We start from the raw sequence: 18,907 nt of genomic DNA on the forward strand, positions 1-18,907 counted from the left end.
AAGGATTATAGGTCAGGACTTGCGGACTTACGGTACGGGCGCATGGACTAACGCATACAGGTCGGAACAGGCAAACCAAGGATTACAGGTCAGGAGGCACATGGACCAAAACGTACAGGTCGGGACAAGCAAACCAAGGATTACAGATCAGGACTTATAGCTTTGCGGCACAGGACACATGGATCAAAGCGTACAGGTCGGGACAGACAAACCAAGGATTACAGATCAGGACTTATAGCTTTGCGGCACAGGATATACGGATCAAGGCATACAAGTCAGGATATGAGGATCAAGGCGTACATGTCAAGTATGAATTCGGAAGGCCTGCAGGACAGGAAACACGGGTCAGGACGTGTAGGTCGGGATTTAAGGGCCAGGACATACAGATTAAGATAGGCGGCTTCAGGCTCGCAGGACAAAAAACACAGGTCAAGGCGTACAGGACAGGATAAGCAGAATTAAACTAAGGCTTACAGATCACGACTTACAAGGTAAGGCAGGTCAGGAATTCACAGGACAGGACACGCAGGACAGGGATGGACACACAGGCCTTGATTTGTGAAGCGGTAAACGCAGGTTAGGAAATGTAGGTCTGCACCCACAGATCGAGGCTAGCAGGTATAGAGACCTAGTCCAGGGTTAACAGATCGGAGCAAACATACACTACAAGACAAGCAAGCCAGGGAATCATAACAACCTGTCAGGGAATAATCACTGCCTGTCAGAGAATATGCTAATGGTCTGGAGTTCACTGCCCGCTGATTCCTTCCCAGACCTATAGGAGGACGCCACGTGTCATTCACCGCCAGGCAAAGCCTGACATCCGACATTCTCTAACACCCGTCAGATTCCAGAAGCACCCATTGCAGTATAAAAAGGGAAGCTTTGTCCCTTACGCAAGTACGCTCACTCGTCTTTCTGCACTCGTCTTTTACTTTTCGTCCTTTCACTGTGCTTCTGGGGAAAAAGTACTTGACTTGAGCGTCGGAGGGCCTGACCCGGAGACTTTTTCCCTGGTTTCTGGTCTCTAACAACCTGGGTACTTGTCTGAGTGCGTGCGGAACCCTTGCCTGATAATCCTCGTCACCACCCCTCATCATCCGCCCGTGGGAACTTTCCCGGAGGTGCCAGGTCGACCAGGCGTCTCAGCGACTTTCCATCAACCTCGAGGACAGCGCAACCCACCTTTGTCCGACTCAGCTTCTGAACGGGATCAAATTTGGCGCAGTCTGTGGGAACACAACTACCTACTCAGGAACGTGAAGATGGAGGATTCTGGGCGCATCAACATCACCATGACAGCGGGAGAGTACGAGTTATTCAAAGAAGCCAAGAAGCGGGCGGCTTCTGAAAAACAAACTACCGCCTCCAGACCGTGAAAGATGCATGAGGTTTCCAAAGAGCCAGCTCACGCCTCTGATCGAGGCTCCAAGAGAAAGCAGCCTATGGAGTTTCCCCTTGCTTTCTACATGGAGCCTGGCCAGGGTTACTATCAACCAGACTTTGTAGGTTATAGCCACAAGGAGTAACCACAGGTCTCTGTGGCGGAAAGTTCTCTGCCCAAAGATTCAAAAAGGGGGAAAGCTACCGTCCTTCGAGAAGAACGCGAGGTGGATCCGGAAGAGAAAGTGACATTCTCCTCCAAAATACTAGAGGAAAAATTGCCCAAAGGGTACCGACCCCCTGCTATCGGGGAATATGATGGTAGCAAAGATCCTGAAGACCACCTCTGTAAATTCAGGAATGTGGCTTTGTTACACCACTACAGCGATGCTATTAAATGCCGAGTGTTCTTAAACAGTTTATCAGGCTCTACCCCAAAAATGGTTCGACAGACTGCCACACGAGTCCATCACTTGTTTCTCGGATTTCAAGATTGCGTTCCTGCGCCACTTCGCTAGTAGCAGGAAGTATCAAAAGACGGATCACTGCTTGTTCGCTCTCAAGCAAGGGTCCGCTGAGCCATTCAGAAGCTATATCAAGCGCTTCAACCAAGTAGCCCAGGTCGTTCCCTCAACCACCTCAGAAATACTTATGAGCGCCTTCTCCCAAGGACTGACCGAGGGAGAATTCTTTAGAGACCTCATCAGAAATCCGGTAAGGAATTTTGATGAAATTTTGGAGAAGGCTACCAGTTACATCAATGTGGAGGAAGCGCAGGTGGCAAGAAGAAAGGCAGACAAACCACCTCCCTCTACTAACAGACAGGAAAGAAGAGCACCTCAACCGCCTGCTCAACCTCTCCCACGCGGCTGGGAAGCCCGACCTACCTTCCCCCCTGGTCAGGACGTTCGGCCGGGCCCGCATATAGCTGCAGTCCAGGTCCCCCGACCTTGGCCTTGGGGACCGCATTATTGTACTTACCATCAGTTGCACACACATGCCACCAGCGATTGTGTGCAATTCGCTCGAGACTACCGTCGTGCTGTTGAGCTGGGCCTGCCACCCCTAGAGCTGGGTCCTCAGGTCTAAAGAATGATGGAGGAGAGACGCAACTCGGCGGGACAAGCAGGGAGACCCCGAGTAGATCAGGAAGGACCTAGCATGCCATAATAAGGGCACACTAGGGAGCCAGGAGAAGCTCGTGAGGCCGAAAATAGGGGCAACGTGGCCATCCGAGACATTGGTATGATCTCTAGAGGACCCACCGACAGAGATTCAGGCAGGGCGTGCAAATCCCATAAGCGCCAGTTGGAGATCCATACTGTAGGTGTTGGTTAATCGTAGGAAAACGTACCGGTTCCACTGTACAAAAATTTTTGTACACGTGTCGAACCTTTCCTTAAATAACCTATTGTGTTCTTTAGAAGTTAAATTAGGAATTACAGACGGAACTTAACATCATTGATTCCAAATTTAACTTATCTGTTCTTAATGGTTTAGATTTGAATCACAAGCGGAACTTAACACTATTGATTCAAATCTACCTAAGTTATTAATTCCATTAAATATTAATTTCCAAAATTGGCTTCCAGGACTGCATGGCGAGGCACATGGCCTTCTTGGATATGGGAGCAACCACCACCGCCTAGGCAAAGCCTTTTAAGGAAAGCTAATATTTAATTTCCTTAAATAACACTAGGTTAACCAAAAAGAACAATCGAATCACAAATTCGAAAAAGAAGAAAACACAAACTCGAAAAAACTTATTCGAAAAACTAGATCTAATTGTGTCTTGTATTTAGAATTCTTACAAAGAAAATAACTAGTATGATGCGGAAGAAAATTACTAGTTATACCTTCTTTTTGTAAGCTAATGACCTCGAGATCTTCTGCCGTATTCCTCGCCTCGCCTTGGACGTCGTGTGGGTGACGATCCTCCAAGATGAACACCACCTAAAAGCTTCCTTCCTCTTCCTCTAAAATCCGGCCACCACCACCACCAAGGGGAAGAGAGCAAAGGGAAAGGGAGAAGGGAGAGGGCCGACCACCAAGAGATCTCCAAGCAAGAGAATAAGAGTTGTATATCATGAAGCCCCCTCACCCATTCTTTTATATTACTTGCCCAAGACAAATAAGGAAATTTTTTTTACAAAAAATAAAATCATCCAAGAGTTTTTCCTTTTCCCTTTTAATTTTTCCTTTTCTTTCCTCTTGATTGAATCAATCACCAAAATTAATTTTTTGATGATTTTATATTTTTTATTATGGCCGGCCCCTTGCTTGAGCACCAAGCAAGGTGGTCGGCCACCTCATCAAGAGGAAAAACGAATTATTTTTTTATAAAATTAGACAAGAAAAATTCTTATAAAATTTTACAAGCTCTCTTTCCTAAAGTAGGAGTTAAAAAAGGAAAGTTTCTAAAAATTAAAATCATATTTTAAAATTTAAAAACTCTCTTATAAAATTTCCATTTTTAACATGATGATAGAAAATTTTAATTTTAAAACTTATCTCCCTTTTTTCTTAAACCATGAGGATGGTTAAAAAGGAAAGTTTTAAAACTTTTAAAACTCTCTATTAAAACATGTGACCTAATTCAAATAAGGATAGTTTTAAGAATTAAAAACTCTCTTTTAAAACTTATAGTTTTCTACAAAGAGAAGATTTTAAAAAATTCAAAACAACCCTCCTATTTGAATTAATATTGGCCGACCCCTACAAGCTTGATCACCAAGCAATAGGGCCGGCCCCTATAAGAGGATGTGGCTGGCCATTGCTTGGTTACCAAGCAATGGTCCGGCCCCCTTCTTGGACACCAAGAAGAGCTTTACATTTGGATGGACTTGAGGCTATAATGAGGCTACGACAGGGACCTAGAGGAGAAATTGGTTTTGGCCTTCCGTTGAGCTTAAGTATCCCGTGCTCGCCCTGAACACACAACTCAAGTTCATCGATAATAACTCATTCCACTAGAGAGTTATTACCGCACTACCGCACCAATCCCAAATTACATTTTGAGCTCCTTCTTATCATGAGTGTGTTAGTCTCCCTGTATTTAAGATTACGAATGCCCACTAATTAAGTAAATTATTGACAACTCACTTAATTAATATCTAGCTCCAAGAGTAGTACCACTCAACTTCATTGTCATGTCGGACTAGGTCCACCTACAGGGTTTAACATGACAATCCTTATGAGCTCCTCTTGGGGACATTCTCAACCTAGATAATTAGGACACAGATTCCTTCTATAATCAACAACACACACTATAAGTAATATCATTTCCCAACTTATCGGGCATATTAATTTATCGAGCTAAACCTCACCCTTTGATAAGTCAAAGAAATAAATATTAAATATATATGCTTGTTATTATATTATGATTAAGAGCACACACTTCCATAATAACTAAAGTCTAGTTCTTTTACTAAGTCAGTACAAAAAGATAATACCTAAATGATCCTACTCAATACACTTAAAGTGTATCAGTGTAATTTATTAGTCAAGATAAACTAATACTTAATTACACTACGACTATATTGATAGTTTGTTCCTTTCTATCTTAGTCGCGAGCAACTATTTATAATTTATAGAGAACCGACAACATGATCTTCTGAGTGTGACACCACACTCCATGTTTTCTATTATATAAATTAATTGAACAATTACATTTAATAAATAAATACAGATATTGACCAATGTGATTCTTTTATTTCAACAAATAAATGTTTACAAAAGCTAGGCTTTTAGTATACACTCTAACAATCTCTCACTTATACTAAAAGACTAAGCTGCCATATCTGTTGCCTTACATCTGATTCCCATCTCCTCTACATGCCGATCAAAAGCTTTCGCCGGAAGGGCCTTTGTGAAAGGATCTGCTAGGTTATCTTCTGATGTAATCTTGGTGATGATAACTTCTCCTCGCTTGATGATGTCTCATATCAGGTGGTACTTGGGCTCTATATGTTTACTTACCTTATGAGCTCGTGGTTCCTTTGAGTTTGCAACTGCACCGCTATTATCACAATAAATTGTGATGATCTTGGGCAAACCAGGAATTACATCTAAGTCCATTAGAAAGTTCCTGAGCCATACAGCTTCTTTAGTAGCCTCAGAGGCTACCACATACTCAGCTTCCATGGTTGAGTCCGAGACACATTTCTGCTTAACACTCCTCCATGCAATGACTCCACCTCCTAGAGTAAACACATAGCCTGATGTTGACTTACTATTGTCCCTATCTGATTGGAAGTCCGAATCCGTGTAACCCATAGGGAGCAAATCGTCTGCTTGGTAGACTAGTATATAATCTCTAGTCCTTCTCAGGTACTTTAATATATGCTTTACCGTAGTCCAATGCCCTTGTCCAGGGTTACTCTGATATCTGCTAACCATGCTTACGACAAAACAGATATCAGGTCTCATACACAGCATTGCATACATAAGGCTTCCTACAGCCGAAGCATAAGGAACTGCCTTCATGTCCTCAATCTCCTTTGATGTCTTCGGGGACATCTCTTTAGATAAGGCTACTCCATGCCTAAAAGGTAAGAAACCTTTCTTGGAGTTTTGCATGCTAAAACGAGCAAGGATTGTATCTATATATAAAGCTTGGGATATGCACAACATTCTTTTCTTGCGATCCCTTATAACTTTGATACCAAGAATGTGTGCACACTCTCTTAAGTCCTTCATATCAAATTATTTTGGACAACCATACCCTTACGTCTGATAATACCTTGACATTGTTGCCAATTAACAAAATATCATCTACGTATAGTACAAGAAATACCACCACGTTTCCGTTACACTTCTTGTATACACAAGACTCATCCGGACACTGAATAAATCCATATGACTGGATTACTTCGTTAAACCGGATGTTTCAAGATCTTGAAGCTTGCTTCAGTCCATAAATGGACCGATCGAGCTTACACACTAGATGCTCTTTGCCCTTTTCAATGAACCCTTCTGGTTGCTTCATATGGATGTTTTCTTCAAGACTTCCGTTAAGGAAAGCTGTCTTGACATCCATTTGCCAAATCTCATAGTCCATATGAGCGACAATGGATAAGAGTATCTGGATAGACTTAAGCATGGTTACCGGTGAAAAAGTCTCCTCATAATCGATTCCCTCTTTCTGAGTATACCCTTTCGCAACAAGCCTTACTTTGAAGGTTTCTACCTTCCCATCTATCCCTCTTTTCCTTTTGTAGATCCACTTGCATCTAATGACTTTTACATCATTAGGTGGTTCTACAAGCTCCCAAATCTTATTAGAATACATAGATTCTATTTCGGAATTCATTGCCTTTTGCCAAGATACTGTATCTATATCTTGGAGTGCTTCGTCATATGTTCGGGGATCTGGTTCATATTTACCTGGGATCAAGTCCGAAGACTCACCCAAAAACATGAATCTCTCAGGTTGCCTCACAACCCTCCCACTACGACGAGGCACTGTCTCTGGCTGTGTATCATGTGTGGCATGTGTTGCAGTTTCTTGTGGTACGTTATCTTGTACTGTTGGTACTAAAGTAGACGTGTCATCTCTAATTTCTTCTAGAACTATCTCACTCATGGGCTTATGGTTCATTACATAATCTTCTTCTAAAAATCGAGCATTGGTGCTAACAATGATCTTTTGATTTTTAGGATTATAAAACAAACCACCTTTCGTTCTCTTAGAATATCCTACAAACAGACAAACTTCTATACGTGATTCTAACTTATCAGTATCTCCCTTCAGCACATTTGCTGGACTACCCCATATCCGGATATGATTCAGACTAGACTTTCGCCTATTCCATAATTCCATGGGTGTAGAAGGAACTGTTTTAGAAGGTACCATATTCAGAATGTATACTGCTGTTTCCAGAGCATATCCCTAAAACGAATTTGGTAATTCTGAATAACTCATCATCGATCTAACCATTTCCATAAGAGTCCTATTCCTTCATTCTGCCACACTATTCTGTTGAGGTGTACCAGGTGTAGACAATTGGGATTGAATCCCGACTTCTGATAAGTAATTCCTAAACTCTCCAAAGAGGTATTTACCACCACGGTCAGACCGTAATGTCTTGATACTTTTACCAAGACGTTTCTTCACATCAACCCTATATTCTTTGAACTTGTCAAAACATTCAGACTTGCGGTGCATCAGGTAAATATATCTGTATCTTAAATAATCATCTATAAAGGAAACGAAGTATTCATAACCACCTCTTGTCTGGATAGACATAGGACCACACAAATTAGAATGAACCAGTTCTAACGTATCTTTGGCTCTATACCCCTTGGCCTTAAAAGGTCTCTTAGTCATTTTACCTTCCAAGCAAGATTCACATGTTGGAAAGTTTTCCAACTCTAATGAACCCAAGAGTCCATCGGCTACAAGCCTTGGAATCCTACTTAAGTTAATATGTCCAAACCTTAGATGCCAAAGATATGTTTGGTTCATTTCCGAAGGTTCTTTTCTCTTATTAGAGTTAGAAGATGTGTTATTAATTTCCATATTTTGCTTTGTGGGAGAAATTGGATTTAAAATGTATAAATTGCTAACCAATGCACCAGAACAGATAATCACCTTATTTCTCTTTATAACGACATTGTTACTAAAAGAGACTGAATATCCATCCAAATACAGTTTAGAAACTGAAATTAAATTCTTTCTATAAAGACAATTTCTTAAAATCAAATTTCTATTCCTATCAAATGATAAGTAGATGTCTCCCATTGTAACAGCCGCCACCTTAGTAGCATTGCCCATGTAGATAGTAATCTCTCCATCAAATAGTCGCCGGGTTTCCTGGAACCCCTGCAAAGAATTGCAGACATGATCATTGGCTCCCGTATCTACACACCAAGTGCTAGTAGATAACACCGCTAAACATGTTTCAACTACTAGAGTATGAGATATACCTTTATTGTTCTGGTTCCTACGAGGACAGTCCGCTTTCCAATGTCCAGACTGCTTGCAGATGAAGCACTTGCCCTTCGGCTTCTTCATTCCAGCTTTCTGTCCTGTACCCTGAGTTTTATTCACCTTCTTTGCTGAAAAGACGTGTTTCTTCTTCTTCTTGCCTTTCGACTTAGAAGTAGAACTATTTTCAGCATAGTGAATTGAGAACTGTGACGAAATATTCCTTCTGCTGCCTGTAGTTCCGTCAGAAGTTCCGCCAACGTATACTCTCTTTTGTTCATGTTATAGTTCAGGAAGAACTGTTGAAAACTTCTGGGTAGCGTTTGGAGAATTATATCGACTTGGGTTTCCCCATCAATTTCTCCTCCTAGGACTTGTATTTCATTCAGATAAGCCATCATTTTGAGGATATGGTCCCTTACGGGTGTCCCCTCAGACATGGTGGCTGTCATTAGCTTTCTCATTGCCTCTTGCCTAGCAGTCCAACTCTGGTGCCCAAAGAGTTCTTTGAGATTGTTCATTATATCATAAGCTGTTGGTAAATTGACACAGATGCCAAAATGTAACACCGCGTCATCTCATTAGCTTTTATCCATTTCTTATGATACTAAATCTCCTCTTGGGTAGAGTCACCGTCAGGTGCATCAGGGCAAGCCTCAGTCAGTACAAACTTATAGCTTTCAGCAGTAAGAACAATATCCAGGTTTCTTTTCCAATTAATATAGTTGGGACCAGTAAGTTTGTTCTCTTTCAGTATAATGGCCAGTGGGTTGAAAGTCATCCTAAGAATCACAAAAATAAACTTGGTCAAGACTCTAAATTTAGAATAATATTGATTCCTCAAACAATAATATTTTAAATTAACCAACACCTCAAATCACCGTGAATATTGCATGCCACGTTAGTGTGGACGTATACAAATTCAACATTTGTAAGAGGAGGGTGTGACCCATTAATTTCATTATCTTGTCATCCTAACTTTATGACAAATAAAATTAATAGTTGGTTTCACTTTGGTCACACAAGACAATAGCAGTGACTCCGTTAGGGAGGATACTATTGAATGCGTCTAAGTGTATACCATTACTTGATACTAAGTCCATTAAATAGGATTGTGCCCCTTCAATTGGAGAAGATCACACACTCCTAAATAATTTCCTATAACCATCCATAAAAGGAAGTTTGATCTAGTGATTCGTAACAAACCCATCCGTTGTGGAGGGAGGCACTCAGAGTCAACACGCAGGCTTGTTGCATCACTTACAAACCAGTAATGGAGACCATGAGATTTATTAAAATCCCTCTCCCACTTAGTTATTTAAAAATGAGGATTGTTAACCTATCCTAGCATACATCACATGCATATAAACATCACAGTAAATAAAAGTAATAAATTTGGAAATTAATTTTCCAACTATTATGACATTTTCCATCACTGCCTTCAGTATGCTCCAACCCTAGCTGCTACCATCTTTAGCCCCCGCCATTGGGTCGACTTGTCGCATCCATCTTACTTTTTATTCTGCTGCGCCTCTGGTGCTCTAAAAGTACCACACCTCGCAAGAATCCGATCCGTAACAAAAATAGAATTTTACATATATCGATCCTATATTCCACGAGGGAATGTACATGTATTCTAGATCGAACAAAAATAAAATTCTAAAAATAATACAGCTCCTGCTATATTTTATACATACAATCATGCACACAAATAATGCCCTTGACATGTCCAAGGGTCCAATCACATACAATATCAATAAGTCATAATAGTTGGAGCCTGCAACCAAAGAGTTAGCACATCCTACTATTTTCCTGCCTAAATTATGTATGACATGTGCATAACCTATTTGAATTCTAAACACACAGAAGCAAACCCTAGCTCTGATACCAATTGTTGGTTAATCCTAGGAAAATGTACCGGTTCCACTGTACAAAAATTTTTGTACACGTGTCGAACCTTTCCTTAAATAACCTATTGTGTTATTTAGAAGTTAAATTAGGAATCGCAGACGGAACTTAACATCATTGATTCCAAATTTAACTTATCTGTTCTTAATGGTTTAGATTTGAATCACAAGAGGAACTTAACACTATTGATTCAAATCTACCTAAGTTATTAATTCCATTAAATATTAATTTCCAAAATTAGCTTCCAGGACTGCATGGCGAGACACATGACCTTCTTGGATATGGGAGCAACCACCACCGCCTAGACAAAGTCTTTTAAGGAAAGCTAATATTTAATTTCCTTAAATAACACTAGGTTAACCAAAAAGAACAATTGAATCACAAATTTGAAAAAGAAAAAAACACAAACTCGAAAAAACTTATTTGAAAAACTAGATCTAATTGCCTCTTGTATTTAGAATTCTTACAAAGAAAATAATTAGTATGATGCGGAAGAAAATTACTAATTATACCTTCTCTTTGTAAGCTAATGACCTCGAGATCTTCTACCGTATTCCTCGCCTCGCCTTGGACGTCGTGTGGGCGACGATCCTCCAAGATGAACACCACCCAAAAGCTTCCTTCCTCTTCCTCTAAAATCTGGCCACCACCACCACCAAGGAGAAGAGAGCAAAGGGAAAGGGAGAAGGGAGAGGGCCGACCACCAAGAGATCTCCAAGCAAGAGAATAAGAGTTGTATATCATGAAGCCACCTCACCCCTTCTTTTATATTACTTGCCCAAGGCAAATAAGGAAAAACTTTTTACAAAATATAAAATCATCCAAGAGTTTTTCCTTTTAATTTTTCCTTTTCTTTCCTCTTGATTGAATCAATCACCAAAATTAATTTTTTGATGATTTTATATTTTTTATTATGGCCGACCCCTTGCTTGGGCACCAAGCAAGGTGGCCGACCACCTCATCAAGAGGAAAAAGGAATTATTTTTTTATAAAATTTTACAAGAAAAATTCTTATAAAATTTTACAAGCTCTCTTTCCTAAAGTAGGAGTTAAAAAGGAAAGTTTCTAAAAGTTAAAACCATATTTTAAAATTTAAAAATTCTCTTATAAAATTTCCTTTTTTAACATGATGATAGAAAATTTTAATTTTAAAACTTATCTCCCTTTTTTTCTTAAACCATGAGGATGGTTAAAAAGGAAAGTTTTAAAACTTTTAAAACTCTCTATTAAAACATGTGGCCTAATTCAAATAAAGATAGTTTTAAAATTAAAAACTCTCTTTTAAAACTTATAGTTTTCTACAAAGAGAAGATTTTAAAAAATTCAAAACAACCCTCCTATTTGAATTAATATTGGCCGACCCCTACAAGCTTGATCACCAAGCAATAGGGCCGGCCCCTATAAGAGGATGTGGCCGGCCATTGCTTGGTCACCAAGCAATGGTCCGACCCCCTTCTTGGACACCAAGAAGAGCCTTACATTTGGATGGATTTGAGGCTATAATGAGGCTACGACAGGGACCTAGAGGAGAAATTAGTTTTGGCCTTCCAATGAGCTTGAGTATCCCGTGCTCGCCCTGAACACACAACTCAAGTTCATCGATAATAACTCATTCCACTAGAGAGTTATTACCGCACTACCGCACCAATCCCAAATTACATTATGGGCTTCTTCTTATCATGAGTGTGTTAGTCTCCCTGTGTTTAAGATTACGAATGCCCACTAATTAAGTAAATTACTAACAACTCACTTAATTAATATCTAGCTCCAAGAGTAGTACCACTCAACTTCATTGTCATGTCAGACTAGGTCCACCTGCAGGGTTTAACATGACAATCCTTATGAGCTTCTCTTGGGGACATTCTCAACCTAGATAATTAGGACACAGATTCCTTCTATAATCAATAACACACACTATAAGTAATATCATTTCCCAACTTATCGGACATATTAATTTATCGAGCTAAACCTCACCCTTTGATAAGTCAAAGAAATAAATATTAAATATATATGCTTGTTATTATATTAGGATTAAGAGCACACACTTCCATAATAACTAAAGTCTAGTTCTTTTACTAAGTCAGTACAAAAAGATAATACCTAAATGATCCTACTCAATACACTTAAAGTGTATCAGTGTAATTTATTAGTCAAGATAAACTAATACTTAATTACACTACGACTATACTGATAGTTTGTTCCTTTCTATCTTAGTCGCGAGCAACTGTTTATAATTTATAGAGAACCGACAACATGATCTTCTCAGTGTGACACCACACTCCATGTTGTCTACTATATAAATTAATTGAACAATTACATTTAATAAATAAATGCAGATATTGACCAATGTGATTCTTTTATTTCAACAAATAAATATTTATAAAAGCTAGACTTTTAGTATACACTCTAACAGTAGGATGCAGCCGGGAGCAGGCTGCTGGCCATGCTATTAGCTTTGGGCCCCAAGACTTGGAGGGACTGGAGTTGCCCCATGATGATGCCTCATCATCAAGGCTGTCATAGCCAATAGCCGGGTGGCTCGAGTCTTCGTTGACACTGGGAGCTCTGTCAATGTATTATTCAGGTCTGCTTTTGAAGAGATGCAGATCGACACCAGTGAGCTCCAACCGGTAGCCACTTCTTTATATGGTTTTACTAGAAACGAAGTTAAACCCATGGGCCAGATCAAGTTGTCCATATCCTTGGGAAGCGAGCAACTAAGTAAGAACCAGGAGGAGCACCTTCATCGTAGTAGATTCGCCCTCCTCTTATAATGTCATCCTGGGCCGACTAACTTTACACGAATTCCGAGCTACTGTTTCCACCTTCCACCATAAAATCAAGTTCCCCGTGGGAGAGCAGGTCGGGGAAGTTAGAGGGGAGCAGCGAGTTTCTCGGTGATGCTATATTGACATGGTCAGAGTGGAGGCTCGCAAGGTGCAGAGGATTCAGGATGGGGTCGTTCACGCCATTCAGGAGGAGCCTATGTCTATAGCAGAAGAGCCCATCCCCTGGGAGGAAGTCTAGCTATATCTTGAGCGCCTTGAGAGTCTCACTCGTATAGCTGGCGATCTACCGCCCAAGCTTAAAGAAGATCTGATTCAGTGCTTGGTTCATAACAGAGATGTCTTCGCTTGGTCCACTGAAGAATTACCAGGGGTCAAGCCTGAAGTAGCCGAGCACAAGCTACATCTCTTGCCTGATGCCAGGTCTGTCAAGCAAAAGAAAAGAAACTTCTCGGTCGATCAAAACAAAATTATTCGGGCTGAGGTGGACCAGCTTAAGAAAGCAAGCCATGTTAGGGAAGTATAATTCCCGTCCTGGCTTTCCAACGTGGTTCTAATGGCGAAGCCCAACAATAAGTGGAGAGTCTGCATAGACTTCTGGGATCTCAATCGGGCCAACCCTAAAGATTGTTATCCTTTGCCCAGAATTGATCAGCTGGTAGACTTAACCATCGGCTGTGAAAGAATCTACATGCTGGATGCTTATCAGGGGTACCATCAAATCCCCTTAGCCGTGGAGGATCAAGAAAAAGTTAGTTTTATCACGGTAAATGGTACTTTCTGCTACACTATCATGCCTTTTGGGCTCAGGAATACTAGGGCTACCTATCAAAGGATGATGGATAAGATCTTCCAAGAGCAGGCTGGGCAAAATGTGGAAGTCTATGTAGACGACATACTCATCAAATCTCTCCTAGCCGCGAATCTGATAGCTGATGTGGAGGAGACTTGCGACACCCTCCGGCAGTATGGGGTAAAATTAAATCCCTTGAAATGTTTATTTGGGGCAAAAGGAGGGAAGTTCTTGGGATATCTCGTCACTGAGCAGGGGATTGAAGCTAACCCCGAGAAGATCCAAGTGCTCCGAGACATGAAGGCTCCGTAAAATCTGAAAGAGGCCCAGAAGTTGGTAGGTAGGATAACAACCCTGTCTAGATTTATCTCCCGATCAGCAGACAAGGCGGCACCCTTCTTTAAAGTACTCCAGAAAGCCTCTAAATTCCAGTGGGACGAGGAGTGCACGCGGGCTTTTGAAGAGCTAAAGAAGTATCTGGAGACCCTGCCTTCCCTGTTTAAGCCTATCATGGGAGAACCACTCTGGGTCTACCTATCAGCTACCCCTGAGACCGTGGGAGTAGTCTTAGTAAAAGAACAAGATAATGTACAGCGGCCGGTGTATTTTTTCAATCATCTATTAAAGGGAGCTGAGTCTCGATACATAACTTTGGAAAAGTTGGTATACAGACTGGTGCTTATGGCTCGACGTCTAAGACCCTATTTTCTGGCGCATCCCATCATAGCTCTGACCAACAACACTATGGGTAAAGTTCTTACCAACGTTGAAGTTACTGGCCGACTTATCAAGTGGGCGACCGAATTGGGAGAGTACAATATCGCCTATCAACCTCGTAGAGCTATTAAGGCACAGACCTTGGCTGATTTCTTGACCGAGATTCATCAAACGAATTCAGAAGAAACTTGGAAAGTATATGTGGATGGATCAACCACACGTCAAGGGAGTAGCATCAGAGTTCTTCTGATATCCCCTCAAGAAGACATCTTGCAGCTAGCTGTATGACTAAGTTTCAGAGCTACCAATAACGAGGCAGAGTATGAGACTTTATTGGCAAGGCTGCAGGCAGCCTGGCATGTGGGAACTGCCTGAGTTATCATTTATTCAGACTCGCAATTAGTAACTCAGCAAGTGACCGACAACTTTGAGACCAATAGTGACAAGCTGCAAGTATATCGGGAGGCTTATGTTAAGATGAAAGAAGAATTCAAGGAGGTCATGGTGAGCAAGATTCCTAGAGCAGAAAATGGCCGAGCTGACGAGTTAGCCAACATGGCCAGCTCTCTAACCACATGGGTACTGGATAGGTCAATAGCACAGACCTTTCTCATAACCCTAATAGATCTGCAGAATAATAGGGACGAGGTTATTGATTGGAGAGCACCAATGATTATCTATCTTCAACAAGGTACCCTGCCAACAAACCTGGAACAAGTACGACTGGTTAGGAAAAAGGCCCATGCCTACACTATGATAGGAGATCAATTATATAAGCGGGCGTTCTCCATGCCTTTACTCAAGTGTGTAAGCATGGAAGAGGCGGATCAGGTCTTGAGAGAAATACATTTGGGGTGTTGTTGCAGTCATACCGGAGGCCGAACGCTAGCTCGTAAGGTGCTGTTGGCCAGATATTTCTGGCCCACTCTACAGAGGGATGCTCAGCAGCTGGTGAACACTTGCCTGTCCTGCTAGAAATATCAAAATCTGATGCACATGCCCACCTCAACGCTAAAGACATCTATAGTTTCTTGCTCTTTCGATCAGTGGGGTATAGACATTGTCGAACCCTTTCCTATGGCATCCGGCCAAAGGCGATTCTTATTAGTGGCCGTGGACTACTTTTCCAAGTGGGTGGAAGCCGAAGCTCTGGCCAGGATTACCGAGAGAGCGGTTATTCAATTTTTATGGAGGAACATTCTGTGCAGATTCGGCATATCCCATAAGCTGGTATCAGATAATGGAAGACAGTTTTAAGGTCGGAAGATCCAGGCCTGGTGTCAGGGGTTCGGAATTACTCAGGTCTTCACCTCTGTAGCATATCCACAAAGTAATGGGCAGACAGAGGTTATTAACCGAGAGATTGTGCGTGGATTAAAGGTTAAGTTGGATCATGTCGGAGGAGATTGGGTGGAAGAGTTGCAAAATATTCTATGGACCTACCGTACAACACCCCGGGAGAGCACAGGCCTTACTCCGTTTCACCTGGTATACGACAGTGAAGCAGTGGTACCCGTGGAGGTCGGGGTACCTTCAACTAGGAGAATGCTATACGACGAGGAAAACGTCGAGCGACGACTGACAGAGTTGGACCTCATTAGCGAAACTCGCGAGCGAACGACAGCCCAGCTAATTGCATATCGACAGAGGATGAGGCAGAATTATGATAGGAAGGTAGTTCCTCGCTTCTTCGAAGAAGGGGACCTAATCTGGAAGCGAACGAAACTCGTGAGAGACATAGCCAAACTAGCACCTCAATGGGATGGACCCTACAAAGTTATTAAAAAGTTGGCATTAGGTGCATACTACCTGCAGGATGACCGAGGTAGGAATCTAGAACGGCTCTGGAGTGTTAACTACCTTCGGCCGTACCGCACATAGACAACTCCATTGTCGGTAAAGCCTGGTCCCTATAAGTACAGGACTGAGGTAGGATAGAGCAGGTCGGGAATATACCAACCGGTCAGTAAAAATGCCTGCCTGGTCAGGATTGTTACATATTTGTAATTCATCAAGCTTATTTTGGATTCATAACAAGAAGTGGGACAAAGCATTAGCCATAGAATAGTTCAACTTACACAATGTACAAGTACAAATCACTTGAAAGCAGAAAAAACTTCGTCGGGTATTTTATCCAAAATGCGACGATGATCTAAAAAAGTCTTTAGGAGGAGCGGCGTTAACATACCCTTGCTCGAACAGTTACCGCACAGCTCCTGCCGCACCATAAGCTATAGAGATCACGAAGCGGTCTCCGACCTGGACGCCGAACTCCCTGGAATGGAGGTAGGCCTCTTAGCTCTGCCTGCAACGTTCGTCTTCTCCTGCTTTATATATTTCCAGAGCTGAGGTAACTCCAGAAAAGCCAGAACGGGTCTATGATAATTCAGCTTTTAGGGAAAGCAGTTCGGCGGCCTGAGATTCCAAAGTCTGGCTCTGCTCTTGTAAGAGGGCCTCTTTAGATCTCAACTCTTGGGTCAGCTGATCTACAGTCTGCTTATGGAGACCCTCGACCCGACTTTTTTCTTCACGAAGGGCTTGGAGCTCTTGGTCAGCTGCCCACAGAGATTGAAGATGTTGAGCGTTGGTCTTCTTCAGGGCCCCTATTTCGGCCCTTTGGGTGCGGCCAGCCACTGCAGGATCGTTCAGTTACAATTTCAGCTCAGCTACCCTATCTGATAGCACCTTATTATGGTGGTACTGGAGATGAAGCGTTTGATTCACCACCAGAGATTCGGCATGAGCCTAAGCCAAAAAAGTAAAGTATTTGAGAAGAGAGGAAAGAGTTTTGTTGCACAAATGGGTGAAGCTCACCTGGACATACAACTCAGAGAACCTATCCATCTGATCAAGTACAGATATACCCTCCATCTATCAAACGCTTTCATCCCAACAGGTAGCCAGCTGACCCCTTAGAATAAGGCAGCTAGTGGGGGCATCCTGTTGTTGCATTAGCCCTTGCTCAGAAGGCTTGGTGGAATAATACTGGTGATAGGAGGGGTTCGGTGGCTGTGAAGATGATGTCATCAGTTCAGGAGGATTAGGAGGGGCCGAGTGAGATGGCCCCGGTCATGATTCATCAGGCAAGGGAGTAGCTGAGGGACTTGCCGTGTCGCCTGGTACTCATGAAGGAGCATTGACAGGTAAAGAGGAAGAAGCGGGTTGGGAGGAAGTTGGAGCTTGCTCCCGTAAATGCATGGAAGGAGGATCCATGGTCGCCCCAAGACTGTTGGCGGGTACACGGATATCTTGGACATGCCGGGCTGGAGGGACCGGTTCAACGGACGGATCAGCAGTACTTAGGTCTGGGTCAATATGCCTTCAGTGAGACCTATGAGCCAAGGGCTGGTCGTCCGAGTCCGAGTCTTCAGGCGAGGATCGAGATCGCCGAGCCAAAGGAGGGGCAGCAGTTCTGGTAGGATCGACAGCGAGACGTGCCTGCCAAGTTGCTCGGGAAGCCGCTCGGAAGGAAGGACTGGCGGGAGGTATGTCCACTGACCCTGAAGGAGGTCGGGGGGTCGGTCGGACAGAAGGTTCTGGGATTGGGCGAGAAGCAGACCGGGGAGTTGATTGAGGGACTGATTGGGGAATGGCAGTGGCAGTCACTCCTAGCCGGGCAGGGGTAGAATGGGGGAGAGGTCTCCTGCCTAATATGATTATGCTCCTGCGCATTATTTCCTGTTCGCTAAAGGGAGGAGGCTGGACGTCTGATGTGCGGAGCAAGGTGTTGGCTACACAATAAAATCAGGGTTGTAGTGTCAACATCAAACAACAGAGGGATGTAATCCAAGGACAAGCAAGACTTACCTAAGGAATGAGGCAGCTCGGCAGTAGAGATGCGGCTCAGCCTGAAGAAGGATAACACATCCTCAGATAGCAGTCTTGTCAAATCCAGTCGCCAGCACCTCAACTGAGCTAGAGCGTATGTGAAGAGGGGGTCATTACTGAAATCCCCCACATAAGGCATTACAGGAAGGGTTCGCTGCCATTGAGTAGGCCACTCCACAGCAGAAGGAAACTTAAGGAAAAGATACTTATCCTTCCAAGCAGGTTCAGATGAGGGAATAGGGCAAAAGAAGGTAGTCCAGGTGCGGACTTGGAAGCGAAACAAACCTTCATTGTGCTGGCGAGGGGTGAAGAAATAGTGGAATAGGCGAGCGGACCAGGATATGTCGTAAACTTCGCATAAGACCATAAAGCCACACAGAATCTTTATAGAATTGGGAGTTAGCTGGCCTAGAGAAATTTTGAAATAATGGCTTACGTCAGAGAACAAAGGATGAATGGGGAAACGAAGCCCCACCACGAATTGGTCCTTGTAGAAGGTGACGTACCCCGCTGGAGGAGAAGAGGCCTGGTGTAGTGTGTTGGGAATGATGATATGCATGTCAT

The sequence above is a fragment of the Zingiber officinale genome, chromosome 4A (assembly GCF_018446385.1).
Source record: "Zingiber officinale cultivar Zhangliang chromosome 4A, Zo_v1.1, whole genome shotgun sequence".
NCBI classification, from domain to species: domain Eukaryota; kingdom Viridiplantae; phylum Streptophyta; class Magnoliopsida; order Zingiberales; family Zingiberaceae; genus Zingiber; species Zingiber officinale.